The 21,514-nt window shown below is 42.8% G+C and overlaps 1 long non-coding RNA gene across 1 annotated transcript; it reads left to right on the top strand.

Annotated features, from left to right (window-relative positions):
- Nucleotides 1-20: 20 nt before the first annotated feature.
- Nucleotides 21-4,694, top strand: LOC122219836. The gene is made up of 3 exons (XR_006202569.1): nt 21-727; nt 838-926; nt 4,493-4,694. It is a non-coding gene; the product is annotated as an uncharacterized LOC122219836 (long non-coding RNA).
- Nucleotides 4,695-21,514: the final 16,820 nt, after the last annotated feature.

The following is a 21,514-nucleotide window of genomic DNA, read 5'->3' as shown; positions in this document are numbered from 1 at the left end:
TCCTCGCCCTTATTTATACGCCATGCTGAAGTCACATGATTGGACGGGCTCGCCCAATGAGAGACGGAGGAGGCTGTGACGTAGCGGCCATCAACTCAACGAGAATCGCGGTTGCTGGGAGCGCGCTCTGGCGGTGCCGCTTGGCCCGTGGAGACGTACGCTGCCGCCCTCCAGTCGCCTTAGGCCTGGGGCTTCCTCGGGTGTTTCCGGGTGGCCGACCTCCAAGTTACCCTCGATCCCCTCTCCCTCATCTCCAGATACACTAGGGTTTCATAACACCACTGCTGTTACTCCCAAACGCTGATAGAGCCGTTTGCCCCAAATAAGATTTAGATCGTAAACTTATTACTTAGTCCACGAGAACGGTTAGACTGGAACTAAAGCATCGTGTTTACAGACGAGCTTCAGAGTTGCTCCCAAGGTCACTGAGCTGTGGGTGACAAAACTGCCACCAGATCGTGCCCGCCCGCGTCTTACACTACGGAAAAGCCCGATCCTGGAAAGTCGGCCCAACTCTGGCTGGTTTCCCGCCTCTCACCCAAACTGCAGGATTTGGCAGAGAAGGGTGGCGTCATCATCCCGGACTCTTGAAAGGTTTAATAGAAACTCAAACGCAAATGAGACCGGCCAGGCCATCTGGACGCTCACCTTTACCAAATAACAGTAAAAAGAAATTTCTGAAAAGAATTAGTTTAAATTCCGGGCCCCCAAACAAATGCCAGGAAGGGTATGTCTGGCCTCTCTCCGGGAAAAGCCTGCCTGCATATTGACGACTTGGGGGTGGGGCTGGGGTTCTTGGACCACTCACACCTTCCTCTGTTTTCCACTTCCTCCTAGGAAAACAGAGCCTCAAGAATAATTCACTACTGGGAGAGAAATACCGCAATCGTGCTCGAAAAATCGCTAACCCCTCCCTCTCTGGAACAGTGAGTCAAGCTACGAAGTTTGTCTCGTGTCGTGAAACCTACGCCCCTACTCCCCCCACCCCCCCTTCAGTGCTGTCTGACTTATTGTTAAAATTTAAATTTGCTTTCAAGAAAAAGAAAACTAATACCTTGTATTTTCAGTTACAAAAATGAAAAAGATATGCCAGTATTTACTTATCACTCCCGGATATTTTCTTTTGAATCCTTATCTCGTGGCTCTAAAAGGTTGGGGGTGGGGGGTGGAATGCAAAGATTTAATCGCTCTGAGCCTTAGTTTTCTCATCGTAGAATAGGAATTTCATACTGCAGGGAAAGAGGAGGGACAGGAACTACAGTCGAAGAGCCAGGACCTGTGCTGGCCTTACCTGGGGTGTTTCCCAGGTGAAGGGGGATTCTAGCATACCCTTTCTCTTTCTCTTCTTGCTTTTCTTCCCTTCTCTAAATATTTCTCTCTTCTGGCTCACTTCTGTTGTCTGATCCCCTCCTCTGGGTAAGCTTTTCTCCTGGTTTGAATTTTATTTTCTTCTGCCAAAGCAAAGGCTTTGAAGTGAGACAGTCCTGGATCTGGACTATCAAAGTCCCACTACTACATACTGCTAAAGTGTCTTGAAAAGAATCCCCAGGGCGCCTGGGTGGCTCAGTTGATTGAGCGTCTGACTTTCACTCGGGTCATGATCTCGTAATTCTGTGGGTTTGAGCCCTATGTCTGGCTCTGTGCTGACAGCTCAGAGCCTGGAGCCTGTTTCAGATTCTGTGTCTCCTCTCTCTGCCCCTCTCCTCGTGCTCTGTCTCTGTCTCTCAAAAATAAATAAATGTAAAAAAACAAAAAGAAAACCACAAAAAACCAACAAAGAATCTCTTACCCTGTCTCAGGATTATTTCCTTCTGTAAAATGGGATAATAATACCAGCCTTTCGGGGTTGTTATGTGCTGTCTCCTCTCACAGTAACTTCAGCTTTTGTCTGTGGTGGTCACTCCTGCATTCCTAGGGCCTAGGAACAAATCTGGCACACAGCACATAAACATATTTAATTATTTAATTACTTAGAAGAAAGTACGAAGATCACCTGACAATCTCTATTCAAAAAAATGCTGACTCTTCAAAGAATATCCTATCCATTCCCACCATTTTTCCTGTCTTTGGGTTTGTGAGTGTAATGCTAGTCTAGCGTGCATCTTTCAATGGAGCACTCTTAATCCCTCCAGCTGTATTCCAGAATACATTTTGAACCTCCTTTGGCCATCCACACACACTTTCCACCTTCTGGTAACTGCAGCCAAGTGAATGATCCATTTAAATCATGGATTATTTTTAATGTTGCTTTAAATATATTCAATCATCAACCACTCTTGTCCAGATTCTAGAACCACATGAAGCTGTCAGAGGGACATGTCAATATTTGTGGGTAGGGACAAGGAATGGAGATCATACGTTGTAGTAAACATCCCTTGATTTCATTTGGGGAACTACCTTCCTCGTGGTAGACCATGGCATTGATTCAGGTGTGGTTGGGTTCATGAAAGCATTCTAGTTCTTAGCACCCCCTCGCTACACCAATTAGTTCAGGAATGGATGAGTAATACAATCAGACCAGTCAACTGCTAATTCTAGTCCTGCTGTTAGGCCAACCAGAGATGTGCTCATTTCCTCTGACTAGTGGCTTACCTGAGCCAGGGAAGCCATCCTCTTTCTAGAGGGAAGAGGCAGCCCTTAGAGGATCCAACCTACAGGGAGGGAGAGAGCTGAGAGATGGGAAATAAAGAGCCCTGGAACTCTAGTTAAAGAAGCCCTGAACCCAGTTCTATTTTTGGAATTCCCTAGTAGCATACATTCCTAACACTTCACCAAATTTGCCTAAGCCACTTGAGTTAGGTTTTTTGTTTTTTGTTTTTTGTTTTTTTTCCTGACATTTGCAAACAGAAATACTCCAGGGGGACTGGGTGGCTCAGTTGGTTAAGCATCCGACTTCAGCTCAGGTCATGATCTCACAGTTTGAGTTCCAGCCCATCATCTGGCTCTGTGCTGACGGCTCAGGCCCTGGAGCCTGCTTCAGATTCTGTCCTCTCTCTCTGCCCCTCCCCAGCTTGTGCTCTGTGGGGCTCAAACTCACAAGCCACGAGATCATGACCTGAGCTGAAGCTGGTCACTTAACTGCCTGAGGCACCCAGACACCCCTAAAGTATTAATTCTTATACATATATATTTGTGCCTGGCCATAAGTAATATTTTTTCCTTAAAAAAAAAAGTACTTAGTGAATAGTTAATGGGTGCATTTGAGAATCAGAAGAAAACTCAGGGCCATGGTTCTCAATTTGAGGTACTGAGAAAGTCGGTGTTAGAGTAATTTTTGTGTTTGGAGTTTTTCTTTTTTTAAAAATTTTTTTTTACCATTTATTTTTTTTTTTTTTTTTTTTTTTTTTAATTTTTTTTTTTTTCAACGTTTTTTATCTATTTTTGGGACAGAGAGAGACAGAGCATGAACGGGGGAGGGGCAGAGAGAGAGGGAGACACAGAATCGGAAACAGGCTCCAGGCTCCGAGCCATCAGCCCAGAGCCTGACGCGGGGCTCGAACTCACGGACCGCAAGATCGTGACCTGGCTGAAGTCGGACGCTTAACCGACTGCGCCACCCAGGCGCCCCTACCATTTATTTTTGAGAGACAGAGCAAGTATCTGTCTGTCTGTCTCTCTCTAGAAAAAAAAAAAAAAAGAAAAAAGAAAAAAAAATTCCCAGCCTACTTCAGCTCAGGTCATGATCTCGCAGTCCATGAGTTCGAGCCCCACATCAGGCTCTGTGCTGACAGTTCAGAGCCTGGAGCCTGCTTCAGATTCTATGTCCCCCCTCTCCCCCACTCATGCTCTGTCTTGCTCTGTCTCTCAAAAATAAATGTTAAAAAATTAAAAAAAAAAAAGAAAAACTCCAAACACAAAAATTACTCTAACATCGACTTTCTCAGTACCTCAAATTGAGAACCATGGCCCTGAGTTTTCTTCTGATTCTCAAATGCACCCATTAACTATTCACTAAGTACTTTTTTTTTTAAAGGAAAAAATATTACTTATGGGCAGGCACGAATATATATGTATAAGAATTAATACTTTAGGGACGCCTGGGTGCCTCAGTCGGTTAAGTGACCAGCTTCAGCTCAGGTCATGATCTCGTGGCTTGTGAGTTTGAGCCCCACATTGGGTTCTGCACTGGTGGTGCACAGCCTGCTTGGGATTCCCCCCCCCTTCTTTCCGTCTCTCTCTCTGTCCCTTCCCCACTTGTGCTTCCCCACTTGAGTCTACCAACATAAATAAACTTTAAAAAAAAAAAGAATTGACACTTAAAATATTGTGATTGACTTCAAGTATCCAAAGGAAAATCTAATAAGAGCCTGGGCTATAGCAATAGTCCATTAACTACTTGGCTCAGTGACTGTGTTGGCAGCAAGCAGATGGCACATTCAACAAAGAGTTAACTGAAGACGTAATTATTTACAGAGGCTCGGACAGGGCTAAGGAGGGGGGAGGGGATGGTTAGAGGTGGAATAACTAACTGGACTAATCTCTCTTCCCACAGTCCCATCTTACAGTGGTGCCTTCCATTGCCCAAAGCCCCTGGGAAACCTGAGGACAAGAGAGCTGAGTGATGCAAGCTTAGAATAAGCCTCACAGCAACAGAATAGGGCAGAGAAGACCAGAAAACTGATTCAGGGCTGTGTTATCCAATAAAGCAGCCACTGGACAAACACAACTATTTGAGTCCAAAAAAAAATTTTTTAAGCAGGAAGTCTATGTTGTTGTTGTCTTTTTAATGTTTATTTATTTTTGAGAGAGAGAGAGAGAGAGAGAGAGAGAGAGAGAGACAGAATCCAAAACAGGCTCCAGGCTCTGAACTGTCAGCACAGAGCCCCACGTAGGGCTCCAACTCATGAGCCATGAGCTCATGACCTGAGCCGAAGCCCAATGCTTAACTGACTGAGCTACCCAGGCGCCCCTATTTGAGTCCAAATTAACATGTGTTGTAAATGTAAAATACATGCTGGATTCCCAACACTTAGTATATATATTTTTTTTAATTTTATTTTTTTGTATATATTTTTATATTTATTTTAAATTAAATTTAAATTTATTTTACTATATGTTAATTTACATCTAAATTAACATGTGGTGCAACAATGATTTCAGGAGTATATTCCTTGATGCCCCTTACCCATTTAGCCCATCCCCCCTCCCACAACCCCTCCAGTAACTCTGTTCTCCGTCTATAAGAGTTTCTTATGTTTTGTCCCCCTCCCTGTTTTTATATTATTTTTGCTTCCCTTCCCCTATGTTCATCTGTTCTGTGTCTTAAAGTCCTCATATGAGTGAAGTCATATGATATTTGTCTTTCTCTGACTAATTTCGCGTAACATAATACCCTCTAGTTCCATTCGTGTAGTTGCAAATGGCAAGATTTCATTCTTTTTCTTTCTTTTTTTAAATCTTTATTTTTGAGAGAGAGAGACAGAGTGCAAGCTGGAGAGGAGCACAGAGAGAGAGACACAGAATTTGAAGTAGGCTCCAGGCTCTGAGCTGTCAGCACAGAGCCTGACACAGGGCTCGAACTCATGAACCGCGAGATCATGACCCAAGCTGAAGTCGGACACCCAACTGACTGAGCCACCCAGGCACCCCAAGATTTCATTCTTTTTGATTGCCGAGTAATACTCCATTGTATGTATATACCACATCTTCTTTATCCATTCATCCATTGATGGACATTTGGGGTCTTTCCATACTTTGGCTATTGTTGATAAGTGCTGATGTAAACATTGGGGTGCGTGCCAACACTTAGTATATTAGAAAACGTAAAAATCTCGTTTTTATATTGATTATATGTTGAAATGATACTTTTGTGGTGTATTGAGTTAAATATATTATTAAAATTAACTTAGGGGTGCCTGGCTGGCTCAGTCCACAGAGCATCTAACTCTTGATCTCTGATCATGAGTTCAAACCCCACATTGGGTGCAGAGATTACTTTAAAAAAAAAAAAAGGGAATAATTATAAAAGGCCTTCCATTTTGGATGCCTGACTGACTCAGTTGGTAGAGTACGTGACTCTTGACCTTGGGATTGTGAGTTCAAGCTCATGCTGGGTGTACAGATTACTTAACAAATAATAATAAATAAATAAATAAAAATAAACAAATGGGGGTGCCTGGGTGGCTCAGTCAGTTAAGCATCTGACTCTGGATTTCAGCTCTTCCAGGTCATGATCTCGCAGTTTGTGAGTTCAAGCCCTGTGTCTGGCTTTGCACTGACAGTGTAGAGTCTGCTTGGGATTCTCTCTCTCTCCTTCTCTCTCTGCCCCTCTCCTGCTTATTCTCTCTCTCCCTCAAAATAAATAAATAAACTTTGAAATAAATACAAATAAATAAGTAAAATTAACTTCATCTCTTTCTTTATACTTTTTAACTGTGCCTACCAGTACTTTTAAAATAGCATTGTTCACATTATATTTCTATTAGGCGGTGTTGATTTACAGGGACAAATGAAAAATAACCACACATGATTATGATAAACATTTAAGAACTCATTTTAGTGGGGCATCTGGGTGGCTCAGTCAGTTAAGCATCCAACTCTTGATTTCCACTCAGGTCATGATCTCACGGTTGGAGGGTTTAAGCCCCACGTCAGGCTCTGCACTGACAGCTGGAGCCTGCTTGGAATTTTCTGTATCCTTCTCTTTCTGCCTGTCCCCTATTCACATTCACACTTACTCTCTTTCTCCCCAAAATAAATAGACATTTTTTTAAATAAAAAAATAAAAACTCATTTTATTTCCATATCCTTGACAAGTATTTGAAAATAGTGTTTCTGGTACTTATATTATTTAAGCTTCTTTTTTTAAACCTAATTGCTTTGATAGCTCGATAGCTTTTCTATGCTTTTTTAAATATAATCCCCTGAAACAGTTTTTTGGATCATATTACGTACTTAACAGTCATTTATTCATTCAAAAAGCATTTATTAGGTACCTTCTATTTTCCAAACACTAAGATGGATTTAGAGGACAACATAGCCCAAACAGAGCCTTAGGCTGCTGCCACCATGGAGCTAAGTTCTAATATAGGGGGAAGTTAGAGAAAGAATAACACAAGCAGTCGTGAAATTATTTATGTGGAAAATTATCTGGAGAAGAAAATGTTGCCCTAAGGATATATTATAGGAGGAGAGCCTGGGTGGCTCAGTCGGTGAAGAGTCCGACTTCGGCTCAGGTCACAATCTCGCAGTTGGTGAGCTCGAGCCCCGCGTCCGGTCCGGTTCTGTGCTGACAGCTCGGAGCCTGGAGCCTGCTTCGGACTCTGTGTCTCCTTCTTTCTCTGCCCCTCCCCCACTTGTGCTCTTTCTATCAAAAATAAATAAATGTAAAAAAAAACTTTAAAAAAAGAATATATTATAGGAGAGAGTGGCCTGATTAAGTAAACCAAAGAAGGCTTCCCAAAGAAGACACAATTGAGCAAAAGCAAGCAGGGCAAAATTTGTGAGAGGCATGAGAGAATGTTCCTGGAAGAGGGTACAGAATGTGTAAAGTTCCTGCAGTAATTTAGAGGAATTAAAAAAAAAAAGGAATAGATTGGAAATTTTATTAATGTGTAGAATGTTCATTTTATATATGTATTTATTCATATATCAACAAGTACTTACCGAGTGCCTACTAAGTGCTTTCCAAGAAGCAAGGTGAATCAGTCACAAATATTACACAGCCATCAAAAAGGATGAGTTTGCACCATTTGTGACAACATGGATGGACCTCCAGGGTATTATGCTAAGTGAAATAAGTCAAACTAAGAGAGACAAATAGCATATGATTTCACTCGGGTGGATCTTAAAAAAAAAAAGTGAATAAAAAGCAAAATCAAACCTGTAAATACAGAGAATGAACCAGTGGTTGCCAGAAGAGAAGGGGTGAGGGAAGTGCAAACTGGTTGAGGGGAGTGGGAGATACAGACTTCCAGTTATGGAATGAATAAGTCCCGGGAATAAAAGGTACGGTATAAGGAATATAGTCAAAGATACTGTGATTGTGTATGGTGACAGAAGGTAGCTACACTTAGGGTGAACATAGCTTACTGGATTAGCTTTTGGAATCACTATGCTGTATTCCTGAAACTAATGTAACATCGTGGGTCAACTATACTCAAAGATTTTTTTTGGCTTTGGATTCTCTCTCTCTCTCCCTCTCTCTGCCCCTCCCTTGCTTGCTCTTTCTCTCCCTCTCCCTTTCTCTCTCCCTCTCTCTCTCTCTCAAAAAAATAAACTTAAAAAAAATGAGTGCTGGGGCGCCTGGGTGGCTCAGTCAGTTAAGCGTCCAACTTCGGCTCGGGTCATGATCTCACAGTTTGTGAGTTCGAGCCCCACATCCGGCTCTGTGCTGATAGCTTAGAGCCCGGAGCCTGCTTCAAATTCTAGGTCTCCCTCTCTCTCTGCTCCTCCCCCACTCATGCTCTCTCTCTCTCCTTCAAAAATAAATAAAAAACATTAAAAAAAAAAAATGAGTGCTTACTATGTTTCTCTGTGGCAGGCTCAGATAGCTGCTACAATGCTATGTTAGAAGTATGAATACCGTGGAGACTTTCCCCTCCTCCACATAGAAGATTATATGTGGCAACCGGACTTTTTATTTTCAAGGGGGGAGGGGCTCTTGTGCCTGAAAAGGAATAATTGATTAACTCTGGTGTTTTGATTTATGTTAAATTAATCAGTTTCAAATTCTTGAATCCAGTTTTTTTTGGTATGTTTAAGCTAAACTTCTAATCATTGTTATTTTATTTTCTAAGAATCTACTGTTTCTTAGTAAGATCAATAATTCTCACTGTCCTTAGATAAGTCTTAACTAGAATCAGAAATCTGGGGTGCATGGCTGGCTCAGACAGTAGAGCAACTTTTGAGCTTGGGGTTGTGGGTTCGAGCCCCACGTTCTGAGCTGACAGCAGAGAGCCAGATGTGGGGCTTGAACCCATGAACCATGAGTTCACGACCCAAGCTGAAGTTGGACGCTCAACCAACTGAGCCACCGAGGAGCCCCAATACATTTAATTTTCTGAAACATTGCAAAAGTCTATTACAGCAGACTGAAAATTCTAACACACAAGATCTCCAGTGTTCATGGATTGAAAGGCTTTACTATTGTTAAGATGGCAATACTACCTAAAGCAATCTATGGATTCAATGTAATCCCTATCAAAATTCCAAAGGCCTTTTTTGCAGAAATGGAAAAGCCAATCCTCAAATTCATATGAATTTGCAAGAGGCACCAAGTAAACAAAAATAGTATTAAAAAATAAGAACAAAGTTGGAGGACTCACACTAATTCCAAAGCTTACTACAAAGCTTTGATACTCAACTGATTGTAATATTCGCACAAGAATAGACATATAGACCAATGGATAGCATTAAAAGTCTGGAAATAAAGCCATGCATTTATAGGCAATCAATTTTTGTCAAGGGCCAAGACTATTCAGTGAGGAAAGAATAGTCTTTTCTACAAATGATGTTGTGACAACTGGATATCCGCAAGCCAAAAAAAAAAAAAAAAGAAAAAGAAAAATGACGTTGAAATCCTACCTTATACTGTATAAAAAAAATTAACTGTAAATGTATCAATGACCTAACTATTAGATCTAAAACCACAAAACTGTCATCTTCATGATCTTGGATTTGGCAACGGATTCCTATATATGACACCAAAAGTACTAGCAACAAAAGAAAAAATAGTTGAATTGAACTTCATCAAAAGTAACAATACTTGTGCACTAAAAGGCATTATTTAAAAAGTGAAAAGGCAGCTGCTGTGTAATAAAGAATTTGTCTGGTCAGTGTTCCAGGTTCCTGACACTGAGCTTCTAAAACCCTTGGAATTTCCTGAGCAACCACATGATTGGAAGGTTGGGACATTGAGCCAGGCCCCACCCACTGCTGGGAAGAGAAGGATGGGGGTGGGAGCTGGTGATTGAGTCCTGTAGCCAGTGGTTTAATCAATTAAACCTATGTAAACAAATTCTCATTAAAAACTCTACACAAGCTCAGTGGAGCTTCCTAATTGGTAAATACATTGATGTGCTTGAAGAGTGATGCACTCTGATTCTATGAGAAGAGAATACAGAAGCTCTGTGTTGGGGACCCTCCCAGACCTTCCCTTATGCATCTCCCTAGTTTGTTCCTCCTGACATACATATATATATATATATACATCCTTTGTTTTATTTGTTTATTTATTTTAAATAATTGCTACACCCAACATGGGGCTCAAACTCAGGGCCCCAAGATCAAGAGTCACGTGGCCTATATTCTTTATAATAAAAACGGAACAGCAAATATAGCGGTTTCTTGAGTTCTGTGGATCAGTCTTGTGAATTACCAAACCCAGGGTGTCGTGGAAACACCTACATTTGTAGCCACGTGTTCAAGGGTGCAGGTAGCCTGGAGACATCCAGATACTGAGGCTGGTGTCTGAAGTGGAGTCAGTCTTGTTGACTGAGTGCCAGTCTATGCTAACTTTGAGTGTCTAATATCAGACTGAATTGTAGTACCCCAGTTGGTGGTGCAACAGGTTGGGGTTGAAATGGAATAACAACCTACAGAGTGGGAGAAACTATTTGCAAATCATATATCTGATTTAAAAAAAATCATATATCTGTTAAGTGTCTAATATCCAGAACTAGTATAGGGCACTCTTACAACTCAACAACAACAAAAGAAGCAACTCGATTTAAAATGACCCCTCCCCTGCTCATGCTCTGTTTTCTCTCTCTCAGAAATAAACATTGAAAAAACAAAAATAAAAAATGGCACAAGAAGAGATGCTCAATATCATTAGTCATTAGGAAAATGCAAAATAAAACCACAATGAGTTACAACTTCACACCCATTCTGAGGGCCATGATAATAATTTTTTTTAACAAATTTCTTCTTTTTTAAGTTTATTTATTTATCGTTGAGAGAGACAGAGATAGCACGAGCGAGGGAGGGGCAGAGAGAGAGGGAGAGAGAGAATCCCAAGCAGGCTCTGCGCTATCAGCACAGAGCCAGAGGCCAGGATGGAACTCACAAAACTGAGATCATGACCCAAGCCAACACCAAGAGTCAGATGCTTAACTGACTGATCCACCCGGGCACCCTATAATAATAATTTTTTTAAAGGAAAATAACAAATATTGGTGAGGATGTGGGGAAATTAGAACCCTCATGTAGAGCCAGTGGGAATGGAAAATAGTACAGCTACTACGGAAAAGTTTTGCCATTCCTCACAAAAGTGAACATAGAATTACCTTACGACCTAGTAATTCCACTTTCAGGTATATACCCCAAAGAATTGAAAATTGGTACTCAAACAAGAACATGCACATGCATATTAGCACCAATATTCGCAATTGCCAAGAGGTAGGAATGTTCCAAGTGTCCATCAATGGATAAACAAATTGTAGCGTACGTAAATGTAGGGATAAAAGTGAAATATGATTCAGCTACAAAAAAAAAAGTACTGATATATGCTACAAAATGATAAACTTTCAAGACGTGCCGCTGAGTGAAGGAAGCCGTCACAAAAGGTCACGTATTGTATGATCCCATTGATAGGAAATATTCAGAAGGAGTAAATTCACAGAGATAGAATGCAGGTTGGCGTTGTCAGGGATGAGTGGTGAGCAGATTCATAGTGGATGCCGAGGTTTCTTTGGGGATGACAAAGATATTTTGGATCTAGGTAGAGATGGTGGTGGTACTATATTGTGCAACTGAATTGTTTACGTTAACATGGTTAATTTTGCATTATGTGAGTTTCACCTCATGATTTTGCGGTTCATGAGTTCGGAGACTGCATCGGGCTCTCTACTGTCAGCACGGAGCCTGCTTCAGATCCTCTGTCTCCCTCTCTCTCTCCCCCCTCCCCTACTCACTCTCTCTCAAATAAATAAATCTTTAAAAAAAATTTTTTAAGGGAAAAGAAGAAAATTGTAACAAGCAAAAGTATCCTAAGCCTTTAAGCAAATCTTATAAATCCAATATAACAGACTAAATATTTGTGTCCCCCCACAATTCACATATTAAAATTCTAATCCCAACATGATTGCATTTAGAGGTGGTCCCAGTGTGGTTACATGTAGAGGTGGGCCTCCAAGAAGTAATTAGCTCATGAGGGTGGAGTCCTCATGAATAGGATCCGTGATCTCGTAAGAGGCCAGAGGACTATCTAGCCCTCTTTTAACCACGTGAAGACACTTGGAGAAGCAGGCCGGTTGCAACCCAATAGAGGGCTCTCACCAGAACCTGACCGTGCTGGCACCCTGATCTTAGACTTCCAGCTTCCAGAAATAAGTTTATGTTGTTTGTTTTTCCTTTTAAATTTTTTTTAATGTTTATTCATTTTTGAGAGACAGAGTGAGCTGGGGAGGGGCAGAGAGAGAGGGAGACAGAATCCAAAGCAGGCTCCAGGCTCTGAGCTGTCAGCACAGAGCCCGATGTGGGGCTCGAACTCACTGACCACGAGACCATGAACTGAGCCAAAGTCAGATGCATAACCCACTGAGCCACCCAGGCACGCCAAGTTTATGTTGCTTATAAGCCACGCAGTCTACCGTACTTTGTTAGAGCAACCCAAGCTAAGACATTTATCAAATCTATAGATATGATACATCAGAGTTTTGACCCTCGACGAAAATGTGGGATCTGAACACTGACTAAATATTTGATGACATTAAGGAATTATGATTAATCTTTAAAGAACTATGCTAATGATTTTTAAAGTCCCTATCTTTTGTTGTAATTCCTTTTAAAAAATGTTTGTTTTGAGAGAAAGAGAGCACCAGCGGGGGAGGGACAGAGAGCAAGAAAGAGGGAGAGAGCATCCAAAGTATGCTCTGTGCTGTCAGAATTTGAGCCGAAATCAAGAGTCTGAGCCACAGCTGACTGAGACACCCAGTCGCCCCACTCCCGTCCACTTTTCGTTATATGTTTGAAATTTTCCACAATAAAGTAAAAGGAAAGGGAGAGAATCCATAAGAGGAGAGCAGGAAGAAAAGGAGAAAGGGAAGAGTTATCCTGTAGCTAATGTCATAAAAATGTAGCATTTTATAGATTATGGCACATTTTCAGGCAGTTACTTAGAAGGGACAGGTGAGCTCCCAGCTTCTTCGTTTAAAGGCCAGCCTGACACAAAGACAACACTAAATGTTCATCAGAAATGACTATGAAAGATCTCATTCCCAGCCCTGTCCACACTTGCCTACAGGCTCTGCAGCAGTCAGTTCTCTCAGGCTTGGCCTTAGAGCAAAAACAAACTGTGAGGTAGGGACCCCTAGCAATAGTACCCCTTGCTTCTGGCGTCTTCCAGCCTACCTGAGCAGACCTGGATTGCTTCCAACTGCTTGCCACATATTTTAGAATTTAAATTACAAGTATACCTAAATAAAGCTTTATTCTCCAGATAAAAACCTGTAGCTTGTTTCATGAGTTTTTGTTTGTATTTTTTTTCCTTATTTTTGAGAGAGAGAGAGAGAGAGAGAGAGAGAGAGTGAGCATGGAAGGGGCAGAGAGAGGGGGAGAGAAAAAAATCCCAGGCAGGTTCCACACTGTCAGCACAGAGCCCAATGCGGGGCTTGAACCCACGAACTGTGAGATTACTACCTGAAACCAAGAGTAGGAGGCTTAATCGACTGAGCTACCCAGGCGCGCCCCTACATTTGTTTTAAAGTTTAAGGGGCAGGGCCAGCAAACGAGGGCTTGTCATCCCAGGTTAGAGTTGATAGTTTTGTTCAAGTTACACTTCCTCCCTCTCAATCACCATGTTGCATCTAGGGAAAGTTAAGTCCTCTCAAAGTGTGGCACAGAATCAAAAAGTTTGGGAAACGCGGAGTTTCAGGTTTTCAAACATTTTTTTTTCTTTTTTTTTTTTTAATGGTGGGGAGCGGGGCAGAGGGAGAGAGAATCTTAAGCAGGCTCCATACCCAGCATGGAGTCTGTCCGAGGTCTCCATCCCACGACCCTGGGATCACGACCTGAGCCGAAATCAGGAGTCAGAGATCTTCAACCCCCTGAGCCACCCAGGCGCCCCTCAAACTTTCATTTTCAGTTGGTGATCCAATTTCCCCTGGACTGGAATGTCACATGACCACTGAAGTTTGGGAGTGAGCTGAGGGTTAATTTGAGTAGTTGCCTGTTCCTGACACTGCCTACCCCCCCAAATACCTTTCTCCACATGTAGCCCCTCCTCCCCCCAACCCAGCACACCCACTAATCTTTCACCCTGGGGTTTTCTCTAGAATTTATCCGACTTATAAAATGTAACTTTACGCTTGAAACAAGTGGAAACTGGGATACGGAAAGGTTAAGTAACTTGCCCAAGGTCACACAACTTGTAAGGAACGGAGGTGGGGATTCGATGGAGGTGACTCTGGAGCCTGATGATTATTTGAAGAGTGCAGTGTAGCCATGCTCAGAAATTGTGGCCGTTTGGAAAGGCTGCCTTTGACATCTCTGGGTGTGTGTGTGTTTGTTTTTTCAGCTCCAAGGAACAACATGTTACAAGAACACATGTCCTTCCTTGCTGGGCCAGCCCCCTCTGGCAGCTCTGTTCTTGAGCCTTTTTCTGATTTCAGCACCACCCTCTTCCCCCAGGGTGGGGCCTGAACGGCAACGCCTGGCTCAGTGTATTACCTTATTTGGTTCTCAGACCCACAAAGAGGTCTGGAAAAGGATCCAGCCTGAGTAAAAGGATTGCTTGTGCAACTAGGGGATGAGAAATCTCTATTTCACTGACCGTGGTTGGTGCTCTGGAAATCACACATACAGGGAAATGAGTTTGCTGAGAAGAAAATACAAGAAGCAGCTGAAGAGGGGCTGGTAGAGGCGTCAAGATGTCACAATTTCTAGTGTGAGCTTAATCCTGTGTTTGGAAAGAGATTTGTCTTTCCATGGCTATCTTTCTTTTTTCCCCTTCTTTTCTGAATTTCTAGGGTCTACACATCAATCTGTAATTTATAGCCAGGGAAACTCAGTCCTAGAAAGTGTAAAAAAATTAGGTAGCGCGTCCCATAGCTGTCCTAAGTTGGCATATGGCTTACAGGTAGCACTTAACAGCCTTTTTTAAAATTTATTTTGGGGCGCCTGGGTGGCTCAGTCGGTTGGGCGTCCGACTTCGGCTCAGGTCACGATCTCGCGGTCCGTGAGTTTGAGCCCTGCGTTGGGCTCTGGACTGATAGATCAGAGCCTGGAGCCTGTTTCAGATTCTGTATTTCCCTCTCTCTCTGCCCCTCCCCCATGCATGCTCTGTCTCTCTCTGTCTCAAAAACGAATAAACATTAAAAAAAAATTTTTTTTAATAAAATTTATTTTTATTAATATGGCTTTTTGTTTTAAGTTTATTTATTTATTTTGAGAGCGAGAGAGAGAAAGCATGAGTGGGGGAAGGGCAGAGAGGGAGGAGAGAGTGAGAATCCCAAGCAGGTTCCACACTGTCAGTGTAGAGCCCCATGGGGGGGCCAGGTGCCCCTCTCCCTCCCAATGCTCTTATTTATTCCATGAAATTCTCTGAGGTAGATGTTCTCATTATCTCTCTTTTATGGATGAAAAAACTGAGGCACAAAAAGTTAAGTCACTTACCCAGTGTCCCAGAGCTCAGAATTACCAGAGCCAGGTTTGATCCCTGTAGTCAGGATACTAACCACAGGCCCACACTCTTCTGAGCGCTGCCCCCCACACCACAAGTATCTGGAATCCTAGTCTATTTAACCCTTCACATATTGGTTCCTTTTCTTTTGCATCTCTGTCCTCTCCCTCCCAGTTTTTTATTTCATTTCATTTCACTTCATATCATTTTATTTTATTTCATTTCATTTATTTATTTTTAATTTTTTTTAATGTTTTATTTATTTTTGAGACAGAGACAGACAGAGCGTGAGCAGGGGAGGGGCAGAGAGAGAGCAAGACACAGAATCCGAAGCAGACTCCAGGCTCTGAGCTGTCAGCACAGAGCCTGACGCGGGGCTCGAACTCACAAACCGCGAGATCATGACCTGAGCCAAAGTGGGACGCTTAACTGACTGAGCCACTCAGGCGCCCCTATTTATTTATTTTTTTACTTATGTAAGTAATCTCTTCACCCAGCTTGGGGCTTGAAGTCACAACCCCAAGATCAAGAGCCGCATGCTCTACCAACTGAGCCAGCCAGGTGTCCCTCTCCCTCCCCATTTTGGAAGTTCCCAACTCTGTGGCTCTTCATTCTCAGGGCCCTTCAGGGTGCTTCTTCCTCTACTGCCTGCTAATGCAGGGAGGCTTCATGGTTTCCTCTTGGTCTCTGTGGGGCATTCTGATTGAATGGGGGGCCACCAAACGTGGAGTGTCCCAGTTGGGTATGGGCTGGCGGCATATGCAGTGAAGGAATTCACCCAAGGCAGAACGAGAGAGATAGAAGTTTATTGACTGCACTGCAAGGGAGCCATGGGCAGGACAGAAACTCTGATGAGGTGGTGGTGAGGGGCTACACTTTTAGGGCAGAGTGAGGGAGTGTGGGGATGTATGGAATTTTCCCCTTTTTGGTAATCTAAGGGACTGCGCCTGGTTGTAATTGGTCAGTTAGGGCCTATGGCTGTTTCAAGGTGGGTCACCTAAAGAGCCTGTGTGCATTCAGCCCACTGGTCACTGTGGGTCTTTTGACCTTACTCAGGTTTCCATTGAGCAAATTTGTTGACTAAAAGTGGCCTCTACAGTCTCCTCCTGGCTCCCTGTATGTCTCTCTCCATAAGGAGCTTGGCTACTTTCAGGACCTAAGTTCTTTGCTTTCTCTTTGGTGAGGTGCTTAGTCCTTCATGCTTAAAACATATATCCAGGAGCACCTGGCTAGCTTAGTTGGTGGAGCACGTGACTCTTGATCTCGGGGTCTTGGGTTGGAGCCCCACGTTGGGCGTAGAGTTTACTTAAAAATAAAATAAAATTTAAAGAACGCAAACATCCAAATATGATACATGCCCTTCTGTTCCCAACGTTCTTCAGACCCCCAATTCACTCTATCCTATACCCCACATTTGGGTCTCACTGCTTTCAGGCTACTCTTGACTGACCATGAGCCTCATGGCCTTCATACCTGGCCCTGCCTACTTCCTAGTCATGTTGTCTTTCCTTTCCAGAAACAAGCTACATACCTCTGTATTTGGTCCCCTTTGCCAAGAATCCCTGGGTTTTTCAAACTTTTGATCCCAACAGTAACAAGTACATGTGACCACACAAGCCACCTACTACCCACAAGTACATGACCCAAGGGTGGGCAGTGTCTCGACAGTGTTTGACAGCACTGTGTTCATGTTCAACTTAGAATATAGGTGCCAGGTCATACCAGTTAGAATTCCAGTCCAGTCTGTGTCCACACCCAGGGGAGTTATTCAAAATATTTAACCCTGGTTCAGCCTGGACCCTAGCTAATGAAAACAGTCATGAGAGGGTGGTGAGAGAAGAGATTGGGGTTCAAGCTGGGCAGGAGACAGGCACTGGGGTACGGATGGGCGTTCTCAGAGTAGCAGCTATTTAGCAACAAACACAGAAGTCTTTGAATATTTTAACAGCTGTTACCTCTGTTCCAGAGCCTTCCAGCTGAAAAACCAGCCCTGTGTACCTACTCCTTAGCTTCCGTGTCCCTTACTGACTCTGCCATCTAAACCTGCTTTCAGATTCCTGGCTTTTCTGCTTCTTGGTACTTTCTGCCCCATCCTGACTTGGAAATTAGCCCAGTAGGTCACCCCTAATTAATTCTAATTTCTGAAAGAAAACAGTCAGCTCAGAGAGAAGTCAATGAAGGGGGCTTTAATGGCAAAAGAATGCATTCCAGGCCTGTCGGGCCACAGAGTTTGGCTTCTGTGCCACACCGCAGGTGCTGGAAGGGGCAGCACAACAGACTGTGAGACACTTGGTAATGGTCCTGCTGCAAATGAGGGAGTTAACAGCTGGGAGGTGAAACGGTTCTCCATAGAGTATGACCACGTTGCTAGGAAGCAGGCGCCCAGCCTGGGCATACCGTGACAAGTCTTCAGAGTTCCTTGGCAACCGAGACGTTTAATTAAATCTAGAAGCAAACTCCTATCAGGATTCTTGGCTGTTGGCTGAGACTGGGACCTTGAGCAACTTTTCAGTATCAAGCTCTTTTGAGTCTCACTATCATGTTTCATATTGCAAAATGGGAAAGGGAGAATGGCCTGCCTGACTCAAAATGGGGTGTAAGGATTAAAACAACTCTTTGTTTTGAAAATGGGCAACTGAAGGGAGAGACTCAAACATTTAAGTTCTGTTCTAGTGGGAACTATATTTAGGGTAACTATGTAACCTCAGTTGATGAGCAAAAGCTCTATTTTACTAAGAACGCCAGCTAATCAATGTAGAGGTGATGTTAGAAGTATAAAATCAGGGGCGCCTGGGGGACTCAGTTGGTTGAATGTCTGACTCTTGATTTTGGCTCAGGTCATGATCTAACGGTTCGTGGGCTCAAGCCCCGCATCAGGCTTTGTGCTGGCAGCGAGGAGCCTGCTTGGGATTCTCTCTCTCTCTGCCCCTCCCCCACTCAAGATATCCCTTCCTCTCTCGCTGTCTCTCAAAATAAATAAACAAGCATTAACAAATTATTTAAAATAAAAGAAATATAAGGGGCGTCTGGGTGGCTCAGTCAGTTGAGTGTCTGACTTCGGCTCAGGTCATGATCTCATGGTTTGTGGGTTCGAACCCCACATCGGGCTCTGTGTTGACATCTCTGAGCCTGTAGCTCGCTTTAGATTCTGTCACCCTCTCTCTGCCCCTCTCCCGCTCACACTCCATCTCTCTCTTTTTCTCTTTCTCTCAAAAATAAATAAACATTAAAAAATTTAAACATAAATAAATGTAAAATCAGCATGTTTAAAAACATTTTTTTAATGTTTATTTATTTTTGAGAGAGTGAGAGACAGAGCATGGGCAGGGGAGGGGCAGAGAGAGAGACGCAGAATCCGAAGCAGGCTTTAGGCTCTGAGCCATCAGCACAGAGCCCGGCACCAGGCTCAAACTCATGAATTGTGAGACAGTGACCAGAGCCGAAATCTGACACTTAACCGACTGAGCCACCCAGGCGCCCCATAAAAATCAGCATCTTGCAAGCTCTAATAAAATTGATTCAAGCAAGGATTGTCAACTGGTGTTAAAAGCATTAGGTACTCTACCCATTACAGTGGCTAAAATTAAGAACCCTGACCATACTAAATGTTGGTGAGGATATGGCGGAATTGGAGCTCTCACGCAGTGCTGGTGGGAATGTAAAATGTACAACCACTTTGGAAAACAGTTTGGCAGTTTTTTCAAAAGTTGAATATGCATCATACAACTCAGCCATTCCACTTCTAGGTATTTACCCAAGAGAAATGGAAGCATATGTCCACACAAAGACTTATACATGGATGTTTGCATCAGATTTCTTTGGAACCACCAAAAAAACTCTTGGAAGAGACTAAGGGTATGACTCATAGATCCCCTCAGCCATCTCAATAAAAGAAAAAGCTAGAGATGGGATTATCTAGGAAAGATAAGTGGAAGAATCTCTTATCTGCCGCAGTGAATCCCCATGACAGGCACAGGAGACCCACAAGGCTATTGAGAAGGTTATACTCAGTAGAACTGCTTGGACTGAAGGGCGCCAAGTAGATAAAATGAAAAAAGGCTGTCAGACCCCACAAAGTCTACGGACAGGAAGCAGGCTGATAAAACTCCTCAGCTGTGAACACATATACCTTTCCTGAAAAAGGAAGGATGACAGGATGAAGCCTCAAACCCAGAGAACAGAGCTGAGAGCCAAAGGATTATTCCCAAGCCTTGAAACCTGATGGAGTTTACCTGACTGAATTTTGGAATACTTGGGACCAGAGATTTCCTTTTTTCATTCTAGAATAGGAATGTCTATAACTGTTATTCTATGCCAGTCCCACCATTGTCTTTTGGGAGCAGAAAACTTTCTAGTTTCACAGGTCCACAGATGGAGAGGAACTTTGCCCCAGGATGGTCTATATCCAGAGTCTCACTCATATCTAATTTAGGTGATTTCAATGATGAGATTTTAGGCTTTGAGTTCATGCTCTATTGTGTTCAGATTTGGGGGATCTTGGAATGGGTGAATATATTTAGCATAAGAGATGGACTTAAATCTTTGGGGATCACAGAGCAGATTGTGGTAGGCAGAATAATCGTTCCCCAAACATGTCTGCATCCTAATCCCTAAAACCTATGAATGTGTATGTTATATGGCAAAATGGAGTTCAGGTAGGATATGGAATTAAATTTAATCAGATGACCTTAAAATATATTATCCTGGATTATCTGGGTAGGCCCTATATAATCAAGAAGGTTCTTAAAAGTGGAAGGGGGGACACGTGAGTGGCTCAGTTGGTTAAGCATCCGACTCTTGGTTTTGGCTCAGATTGTGATCTCGTGGGTTTGAGCCTGCATCAGGCTCCACGATGACAGCATGGAGCCTGCTTGGGATTCTCTCTCTTTCTCTCTCTCTCTGACCCTCCCTCGCTCGTTCTCTCTGTCTCTCTCTATCAAAATAAAATAAATAAAAACTTTTTTTAAAAAAAAATGGAAGAGAGGGTGCCTGGCTGGCTCATTTGGTGGGGTGTACAACTCTTGATCTCAGGGTTGTGAGTTTGAGCCCTGCGTTGGGTGTAGAGATTACTTAAAAATAAAATCTTTACAAAAAAATAGAAGTGGAGAGAAAGAGAGGAGTATGAACAATGGTCAAAGAGATGAAATGTTGCTGGCTTTTCAGGTGGACCAAGGGGACCACCTGCCAAAGCAGTGGGCAACTTTTAGGAGCTGGAAAAGTCAGGGAAATGGATTCTCCTCTCAAGCGTGTACAAAGGAATGAAGTCCTGCTGAGATCTTGACTTAAACCCAGTGAGACCCATGTTGAACTTCTAACCTACAGAACTGTAAGATAATAAATTTTGTGTTGTTTTAACCTACTTCGTGCTAATTTGTCACAGCAGCAATAGAAAATCAACACAGGGGGCACCTGGGTGACTCAGTCGGTTGAGCGTCCGACTTTGGCTCGGGTCATGATCTCATGGTCTGTGAGTTTGAGCCCCGCGTCGGGCTCTGTGGTGACAGCTCGGAGCCTGGAGCCCTGCTTCGGATTCTGTGTCTCCCTCTCTCTCTGCCCCTCCCCCGCTCATGCTCTGTGTCTCTCTCTCTCTGTCAAAAATAAATAAACATTTAAAAAAATAACACAGTACTCTTTAAAAATGTGCCATTTATTGTTTGCTATACCTAAATAATTCAATGAATGGTTGACAGAGAACTGGATGCACAAATAGTCTCAGTTAATAACCATATTGGTTCATTTTTGGTGTCAAATTGGAGGAGTAGATGTAATTATATTGTGGGAGAATCAGGCTATCATTCCCCTTAAGACTGGTGAATTTCAGCATCAGTAATGGGTCTAGACATTAGGTGTCTTCTGATGATGTAATATGAATACATAACACTACTAAAACTATAGTCTAGCCAAAATGTCTAAATTAAGTCTGTCACACATTTATTTATTTATTTATTTATT

The sequence above is a fragment of the Panthera leo genome, chromosome B2, assembly GCF_018350215.1.
Source record: "Panthera leo isolate Ple1 chromosome B2, P.leo_Ple1_pat1.1, whole genome shotgun sequence".
Classification (NCBI taxonomy): domain Eukaryota; kingdom Metazoa; phylum Chordata; class Mammalia; order Carnivora; family Felidae; genus Panthera; species Panthera leo.
The sequence above is the reverse complement of the archived record's forward strand: the minus strand, read 5'-3'. Positions and strand labels throughout refer to the sequence as shown.